Genomic DNA, 10,014 nt, shown 5'->3' with positions numbered 1-10,014 from the left:
CCACTAGGGTCGCTTAGCTTACTCACACAGCTACCTCATTGCGCCTCTTTTTTTCTTCGCGTCATGTGCTGTTTGGGGAGTGTTTTTTGAAGGGCCATCCTGCGTGACACTGCAGTGCCACTCCTAGATGGGCCAGGTGTTTGTGTCGGCCACTAGGGTCGCTTAGCTTACTCACACAGCTACCTCATTGCGCCTCTTTTTTTCTTTGCGTCATGTGCTGTTTGGGGAGTGTTTTTTGGAAGGGCCATCCTGCGTGACACTGCAGTGCCACTCCTAGATGGGCCAGGTGTTTGTGTCGGCCACTAGGGTCGCTTAGCTTAGTCATCCAGCGACCTCGGTGCAAATTTTAGGACTAAAAATAATATTGTGAGGTGTGAGGTGTTCAGAATAGACTGAAAATGAGTGGAAATTATGGTTTTTGAGGTTAATAATACTTTGGGATCAAAATGACCCCCAAATTCTATGATTTAAGCTGTTTTTTAGTGTTTTTTGAAAAAAAACACCCGAATCCAAAACACACCCGAATCCGACAAAAAAAATTCGGTGAGGTTTTGCCAAAACGCGGTCGAACCCAAAACACGGCCGCGGAACCGAACCCAAAACCAAAACACAAAACCCGAAAAATTTCAAGTGCACATCTCTAGTCAGAAGCTGCTTCAGGTACCTTGGGCCCTGGTCATGTAATGCTTTGAAACTCAGTAAGCCAATCTTGAAGATGATTCGCCATCTTACAGGCAGCCAGTCAAGGAAGTAGAGTATGGGTGTTATGTGGCTAGAATGGGGCTGGTTTGTTAACAGCCTGGCAGCTGTGTTTTGCACCAGCTGTAAGCGGTGCAATTCTTTTGCTGGGAGACCAAGGTAGAGGGCATTACAGTAGTCTAATCAAGATGATACAAGTGCATGTATGACTTTTGACAGATCACCTGAGGGAATTAAATGCTTGATTCTGGCTATGTTCCTCAGGTGAAAGAATGAGGATTTGATTGTGGCTGATATCTGATGTTTAAGTGTCAAGCCACCATCCAGGAAAATGTCAAGATTCCGCACACGATCAGTGGTTTGTAATTCTGAATCCCCGAGTGTAAGTCCAGTTGGTTGGCTATGCTGCAGTCTTGTCTTTTGATGTAAGGACCTCTGTATTATCCGGGTTCAGTCGCAGCCAACTGGCGCTCATCCACTCCTGGAGCTCAGCTAGACAGCCATTTAGGGTTGCTATTGGGTTATCAGTGCGCGGAGCAAAGGACAAGTACAGTTGTGTATCATCTGCATAGCAGTGGTAGACCAGGCCATGGCACCTGATTATTTCACCCAGCGGGAGCATGTATACTGCAAAAGGCATGGGGGCTAGTATAGAACCTTGTGGGACACCACATGGCAATGGCACTGATGGTGATGAGTATACTCCAGACGATACTCTCTGTGACCTGCCTGTGAGAAATTATTCAAACCAGCTTAGAACTGTGCGATCCAGTCCACAAAAATGTATCAGTCGCTCAATCAGAAGCCTATGGTCCACGGTATCAAATGCTGCAGAGAGATCCAGAAGGATTAATATTAAACAGTCACCTCTGTCTCTTGCCATCAGAAGATAATTTAACACACACACCAGGGCTGTTTCAGTGCTATGTCTTCTCCTGAATCCTGATTGGAATGGATCATAAATTTAATGGGTTGTCAGGCGGGTTTCCAGTTGATTTGCAACCACTTTCTCAATAACCTTTCCTAGGAAAGGAAGGTTTGATACCGGTCTATAGTTGGTCATGCAGTCGGGATCTAAATTAAGTTTTTTAAGAAGAGGTCTAACAATTGCTTCCTTTAGGGGTCCAGGAAAAATTCCTGTCTGCAAAGAGCATTGAACAATTTTTGCAAAGACAGGATTAGTTATATCCATACAACCTATTAGAAGCTTAGTTGAGGCTGGGTCCAGAACACAGGTGGTGGGACGCAAAATCCGAGCAATTTCAGCAGTGTGCTTTACATCCACTGGGTCAAAGCTGGTCCATGAAGGCAGGTGGCTTATATTGGCAGACTTTGTAGTTTGGCACTCCTTTGATGGCACTGAGGAGATTCCAGTCCGGATGGTGGATATTTTATCTGCAAGGTATCGCCTGTGCTGTAGAAGAAGGAAACCTACAGAAGTACGCATGCACAAGAGGATGCACAATGGTGGGTGTGGTGACATGAGGTTTGCAGCACTTTCCCCTTTGATCCAACCTCAGAGCAAGTGCTGCACCAACGGAGAGTGCTTTCCCTCTGAACAACAGCATGGTTTTGTGGCTTCAGAAAAAGCTAAGGGGTCTATTCATGAAACAGTGAAAAGAGTGGAGAAGTGAGTCTGTGGAGAAGTTACCCATGTCAACCAATAAGCTGCTCCGTACAATTGTATAGCATGCAAATGATAAATGTTACTTCAGTGCTGATTGGTTGCCATGGGCAACTTCTCCACTGGCTCACTTCTCCACACTTTTCACTGCTTCATAAATAGACTCCTCAATCACTCCAATTTTTGTTTCACTTTACATTATTCAAGTGTAATGAAATAAGCTATTTCTAAATCCATTTTCCAGAACCAAGTAATGTTACAATATAAAAAAGTATTTTATTCCTGCTCATAGGCTAATTAAAATATTAAGCAGGCCCAAGCAGAGCAGGAACAGTGCAATCCAACAATAAAAATGTATTTTACCTATTCTGAGACAAAGCTACAGACTGTAATGAGGTGTGACTAATGGATAATAATTTATACTGTATCTAACCATATTTACTGTGGTCACAGTATTATTGCACATATATATTCATGCTGATGCAGAGTGAGACCAACATCATCTTGTATAGAGACGGGATGGAGGAGGGCTGAGGCATTCTGATATATGCCATGTATGGAAGCTGAGATCTGAATGAGGCTCGGGCATTGGGTGGCGTGGCCAAATCCAAGAGACATATCCACGCCCCCTCTGAAAGTGCAAGTGCGCTGCATAAGGGAACATTTGTAATTAGCTACACCTCCCCCCACCTCCTATGTCACTTGTGCCAAGTAAAGCAAGGTTGTATCCATATGGTTGCGAACAGAAGTAGACACAGAGATACATGCAGGCCCGACGACAGGAGGGGTCATAGGGGACACCCGTACCAGGCCCTAAGAATATGGCACAGAAAAATGGGGCCAGCCCTTCACTATGAGAGAGGCACCGCAGCAGGCAGCAACAGCAGGGGAGCAGCCAGCATGAAGTAACACCACCTTCCATAGCTTCACTCAGAGCCTAACAGGGAAGGGAGAGAGATGTTGTGTTGAGTCTTATGGCCAATATGATGTTTAACTAACAGAATCCTAATACTTCTGAAGGAGGTCAGTGCCATAAGCAGTGCTTTATCCTTAATTGAGGTTATTGTGGATACACTGTAACATTAAAAAACAACGAAAGCACAGTGAACATTGGGTTTATACAAAGTCTCCCATAATCAAATAGGGAAATCAATAGGGAAACCCTGCCATAAAATAATAACTCATATTCTAATGTGAATGTAATAACTTTAAATAAGGTGTGATATCACATTTTCCTTATGTCAGTCACACAAAAGACAGGTGCCTCAAACCAGTGGCCAGTGTAGTGGATTCTGTGAGGTCATGCTGTGATGTCATAATGGTATCAACTGCCTATATCTCGGGTTGGTTGCTGCTTCTCTCATTCTCCTTCAATACCTGGAGACAGACAGCTCACCGGCAGCTCACCGGCAGGAGTAGAAACAACTGGCAGGAGAAACACACTTGGCTGAGGTTAGTAACAGGACAAAGACAAGGGCAGCTTAGTTAGATGTGGCAGCAGACTTAGGGGCCCATTTATCAGCTATTCAAACCTGTTGCATATGTGCTCCAGCCAATCAGCTCCCAACTGTCATGTGTTTAAAAATTACCATTGGGAGCTGATTGGCTGGAGCAACATTTATCATACGGAATGAGTTTTAAACAGCTAGAAATCTGTGATAAATGGGCAACAAGAATCAGAGGGGAATAGAAATTATTGCTTTAATGATTTAATAAGACAGAACATAGGATACAGATACTACACATTAAACTGGAAACAAATACATAGTAAATGAAATTATGTCATAGCTGGTGCTTATTTAAATAATACTATCATGTTTTATTTAAAAACGCTTTGTATTATACATGTGTATGTTAGTTTATTACAGTGCTCACTGAGGTTTTCCATGATGGTTTCATCTTCTGCCACTGAAGCCAAACTACGGAGCTATTTATGTACTGAGAAATCCTCACCGCTCTCCTGGTTTCATTATTACACACTGAGCCATAGAGTACATCAGTAATACATGGCCACCATTAATTATTAGTAATCTAGGGGGAGATCTCTCATCCCTTCTAATGATGGGAGGTGTTGCCTATAGTAACAATCCGATGTTAACTATTGTATCATTGCATGGAGTATACTAGATATATAATAGCTAGAAGATAATTGGTTGCTATGGGCAACAGCTCCTTTTATACTGTTTAGAAGGTTTGATAAGTCTGAAAATATTAGGGAAGGCAGAAAGTAGGTTTATGTCGGACACCGAAGATGATTTTATAAATTCCAACAATGAAAGTGTTCTCAGCTTACATAAGTATAATAGTAACCGGTGAAATGGACTGTCCAGAAAGGCCATTATACAGCTTACAGTTTCAGGTTCTAGCTGATCTTATATATGAATGTATATCCTTAAATACTGTAGTTGATGTTACTTACAATTGTAAATGCATTGCAAGGCATCTAACACTGTCTACTCTTCATCTTTCTCCACACCAGCACTATGGCCCCGAGATGGATGATCACACTGTGGGAGTCGATAACTGCCTGCTGTCCATGCAGAAGATACAGGAGCTGGAATGCTCAGAGAAGAGATGCCCACTTGCCTCGCCATACCAGGCTTGAGGAAGAAATGCCTCCAACCAAGCCAGTGGGTTATGATCACTCTGATGGCAGTTTATCCAAAAAACTATCTCCCAGTGAGAAGAACAAGGATCGCCAGATAAAAGTCCTCGATCTCATTAACAAACAGTTAGTTGAGGAGAACAACTTGTTAGCGGCAGAAAACACCTTATTAAAACTCAAGGTTGAAATGCTTAAAGACACGCTAACGAAGGTCATAGAGCTGTTGTAGGCCCCTGTGTAACTCCGCCGCTGTTACGGAGGCTCACCCAGTAGCTGACCAGTAACCATGGATTCTTATCTTTATGCACTCACCTATTAGAGCAGGGGGAAATATGCACTGAGAGGTTTCTGTAATCTTCTAATCGAAAAGGAGCGACCTTTCTTTTTTGAAGTCTGCAGAAATCTGTCAGTGTGTATTTTCCACCTTTTCTCACCTTCTCTAATAGGTAAGTACATAAAAACAGTGATCCATGGCCAACATCTACTGGTTACAGCTTACTGTGGTTATATCTGGTAGTTAATCTTTACATCAATAAAGAGCCAGAGCAAAAATATTGTCTTCAGTGCATTCTTGTCTCTATTTAATGTATTTGTAGTGAGAAATATATCTTATGTCTATCTAAATATATAACTATGATAATTAGTCATAATATGAAAAAATATTCATATTATCAGGGAAAACAATTCCATTATCACCAGTAAGGGGTGGGTGTAAGTCCCGATACTAATAGTGACTGTGGATGGAAATACTCAGCGGCACGTCCTTCTGTGTGAAGACAAACAGATAACCGGCATAGATGGCGAATATTCGCATTAGCATACGACAGTAAACAGGCTGCTGCGGTTGCACAAAGCAGCGTCTGCCAATGTGTCCTTAGTGTTTCTATTAGTGTTTCACACCTTACACACTTAGAACTATTTTATCTCCTTATATACTTATTTTCTCTTACGTCCTAGAGGACGCTGGGGACTCCTTAAGGACCATGGGGTATAGACGGGCTCCGCAGGAGACATGGGCACTCTAAAGACTTTAGAATGGGTGTGCACTGGCTCCTCCCTCTATGCCCCTCCTCCAGACCTCAGTTAGATCCTGTGCCCAGAGGAGACTGGGTGCACTGCAGGGGAGCGCTGCTGAGTTTCTCTGTAAAAGACTTTTTGTAAGGTTTTTTATTTTCAGGGAGCACTGCTGGCAACAGGCTCCCTGCATCGTGGGACTGAGGGGAGAGAAGCAGACCTACTTAAATGATAGGCTCTGCTTCTTAGGCTACTGGACACTATTAGCTCCAGAGGGTCGGAACGCAGGTCTCACCCTCGCCGTTCGTCCCAGAGCCACACCGCCGTCCTCCTCACAGAGCCGGAAGATAGAAGCCGGGTTAGTATTAAGTAGAAAAGAAGACTTCTTAGGCGGCAGAAGACTTCAGATCTTCACTGAGGTAACGCGCAGCGTTACCGCTGCGCACCATTGCTCCCACACAGACACACACAGCGGGCACTGTAAGGGTGCAGGGCGCAGGGGGGGCACCCTGGGCAGCAATAAAAACATCAAGGGACACTGGCATATAAATGAGATACTGCGGAGGCAGTATATTAATAAACCCCCGCCAGTATAAATAATTTGAGCGGGACCGAAGCCCGCCGGTGAGGGGGCGGGGCTTGGTCCTCCAGCACTAACCAGCGCCATTTTCTCCACAGCACACTGCAGAGAAGCTGGCTCCCCGGACTCTCCCCTGCTGAACAAGGTTACAGAGGGCAAAAAAGAGGGGGGGGGCACATTTTATTGGCGCAGTGAGTGTATTTATATATATATATATATATATATATATATATAAAAGCGCTGAATACTAACTGTGATTTTATTCCAGTGTCCAGTGGCGCTGGGTGTGTGCTGGCATACTCTCTCTCTGTCTCTCCAAAGGGCCTTATTGGGGGACTGTCTCCATATAGCTATATCCCTGAGTGTGTGGGAGTGTCGGTACGTGTGTGTCGGCATGTCTGAAGCGGAAGGCTCATCTAAGGAGGAGGTGGAGCAGATGATTGTGGTGTCTCCGTCGGCAACGCCGACACCTAATTGGTTGGATATGTGGAATGTTTTAAATGCAAATGTGGCTTTATTACATAAGAGATTGGACAAAGCAGAGTCCAGGGATAAAACAGGGAGTCAATCAATGGCTTTGACTGTGTCACAGGGCCCTTCAGGGTCTCAAAAACGTCCCCTGTCCCAAGTAGCAGACACTGATACCGACACAGATTCTGACTCCAGTGTCGACTACGATGATGCGAGGTTACACCCAAGGGTGGCCAAAAGTATTCATTATATAATTATTGCAATAAAAGATGTTTTACATATCACAGATGACCCCTCTGTCCCTGACACAAGGTTATGCATGTTTAAGGAAAAGAAACCTGAGGTAACCTTTCCCCCATCTCATGAGCTGAACGCGTTATTTGAAAAATCTTGGGAAACTCCAGACAAAAAACTGCAGATTCCCAAGAGGATTCTTATGGCGTATCCTTTCCCTACACAGGACAGGGTACGGTGGGAATCCTCGCCCAGGGTGGACAAGGCTTTTAACGCGCTTGTCCATGAAGGTGGCGCTACCGTCTCAGGACACGGCGGCCCTCAAGGATCCTGCTGATCGCAGACAGGAAACTACCTTAAAATCAATTTATTCACATACGGGTGCTTTGCTCAGACCGGCAATAGCATCGGCTTGGGTTTGTAGTGCGGTAGCAGCTTGGACAGATACCTGTCAGCTGACATTGATACCCTAGATAGGGATACCATTTTATTGACCTTAGGTCACATTATAGACGCAGTCTTATATATGAGAGACGCGGAAATGATGGTGCTCCTGCGCAGGCAGGGAGTCACAATTATCCCGTACTTGGACGATCTCCTGATAAAAGCGAGATCGAAAGATCAGTTGCTGAAAAGCGTGTCGCTCTCCCTGAGAGTGCTCCAGCAGCATGGATGGATTCTAAATCTACCAAAGTCACAGTTGGTTCCAACGACTCGGCTATCATTCTTAGGCAAGATTCTGGACACGGAACAAAAGAGGGTTTTTCTCCCGATGGAAAAAGCCCAGGAACTCCAGAACATGGTCAGAGACCTGTTAAAACCGAACAGAGTGTCAGTTCATCAATGCACTCGAGTAATGGGAAAAATGGTGGCGACCTACGAGGCGATCCCCTTCGGCAGGTTTCATGCAAGGACATTTCAGTGGGACCTTCTGGACAAGTGGTCCAGGTCCCATCTTCAAATTCATCAGAAAATAAGCCTGTCCCCCAGGGCCAGGGTGTCTCTCCTGTGGTGGCTGCAGAGTGCTCACCTTCTAGAGGGTCGCAGGTTCGGCATTTAGGACTGGGTTCTGGTGTCCACGGACGCGAGCCTCCGAGGATGGGGAGCAGTCAAACAAGGAAGAAATTTTCAGGGACTATGGTCGAGCCAGGAGGCTTGTCTACACATCATCATTCTAGAATTAAGGGCCATATACAACGGCCTACAACAAGCAGAGAATCTTCTTCGCGACCTACCGGTCCTGATTCAATCAGACAACGTCACAGCCGTGGCTCATGTAAACCACCAAGGCGGGACAAGGAGCAGAGTGGCAATGGCGGAAGCCACCAGGATTCTTCGCTGGGCGGAAAATCACGTAAGCGCTCTGTCAGCAGTCTTCATTCCGGGAGTGGACAACTGTGAAGCAGACTTCCTCAGCAGACACGATCTCCATCCAGGAGAGTGGGGACTTCATCAAGAAGTTTTTGCAGAGATAACAAGTCTTTGGGGACTTCCTCAAATAGACATGATGGCGTCACGCCTCAACAAGAAGATTCGGAGGTATTGTGCCAGGTCAAGGGACCCTCAGGCAGTAGCGGTAGACGCCCTGGTGACACCGTGGGTGTTTCAATCGGTCTATGTGTTCCCTCCTCTTCCTCTCATCTCAAAAATATTGAGAATCATAAGACGAAAAAGAGTTCGGACAATACTCATTGTTCCAGAATGGCCTCGAAGGGCCTGGTATTCAGATCTTCAGGAGATGATCACAGAAGATCCATGGCCTCTTCCTCTCAGGGAGGATCTGTTGCAGCAGGGGCCCTGCGTATTCCAAGACTTACCGCGGTTACGTTTGACGGCATGGCGGTTGAACACCGAATCCTAGCTGGGAAAGGTATTCCGGAGGAAGTCATCTCTACTCTGATAAAGGCTAGGAAGGAGGTGACGGCGAAACATTATTACCGTATCTGGAGGAAGTATGTATCTTGGTGTGAAGCCAAGAATGCTCCTATGGAAGATTTCCACTTGGGCCGTTTTCTCCACTTTCTACAGACAGGAGTGGATATGGGCCTGAAGTTAGGCTCCATTAAGGTACAGATTTCGGCCCTATCTATATTCTTTCAGAAGGAATTGGCTTCTCTCCCAGAAGTCCAGACTTTTGTAAAGGGAGTGCTGCACATCCAGCCTCCTTTTGTGCCCCCAGTGGCACCTTGGGAGCTTTACATGGTGTTACAGTTCCTAAAATCTCACTGGTTTGAGCCTCTTCAAACAGTTGAATTTAAATTTCTCACTTGGAAGGTGGTCATGTTGTTGGCCTTGGCATCTGTGGATAGAGCAGAGTTGAGGACGCGTCCTCAATTTTTGCCTAAGGTGGTTCATCGTTTCATATGAACCAACCTATTGTGGTGCCGGTGGCTACGGGAGACTTGGAGGATTCCAAGTCCCTGGATGTAGTCAGGGCCTTAAAAAATTATGTAGCCAGGACGGCTCGGATTAGGAAAACAGAGGCACTGTTTGTCCTGTATGCGGCCAACAAGGTTGGTGCTCCTGCTTCTAAGCAGACTATTGCTCGCTGGATCTGTAACTCGATTCAGCAGGCTCATTCTACGGCTGGATTTCCGTTACCAAATTCGGTAAAGGCCCATTCCACTAGGAAGGTGGGCTCTTCTTGGGCGGCTGCCCGAGGCGTCTCGGCGTTACAGGTTTGCCGAGCAGCTACTTGGTCGGGTTCAAACACCTTTGCAAAATTCTACAAGTTTGATACCCTGGCTGATGAGGACCTCATGTTTGCTCAATCGGTGCTGCAGAGTC

At 45.5% G+C, this 10,014-nt stretch overlaps 1 long non-coding RNA gene across 1 annotated transcript; it reads left to right on the top strand.

Annotated features, from left to right (window-relative positions):
• The first annotated feature begins 3,686 nt into the window (after positions 1–3,686).
• LOC134935672 (uncharacterized) lies at positions 3,687–5,480 on the top strand. Its single transcript, XR_010180331.1, has 2 exons — positions 3,687–3,775; positions 4,803–5,480. It is a non-coding gene; the product is annotated as an uncharacterized LOC134935672 (long non-coding RNA).
• Positions 5,481–10,014: the final 4,534 nt, after the last annotated feature.

Source organism: Pseudophryne corroboree, chromosome 6 (assembly GCF_028390025.1).
Source record: "Pseudophryne corroboree isolate aPseCor3 chromosome 6, aPseCor3.hap2, whole genome shotgun sequence".
In the NCBI taxonomy this organism is placed as follows: domain Eukaryota; kingdom Metazoa; phylum Chordata; class Amphibia; order Anura; family Myobatrachidae; genus Pseudophryne; species Pseudophryne corroboree.
Note: the sequence above shows the minus strand (reverse complement) of the source record. Positions and strands in the feature narration are given on the sequence as shown.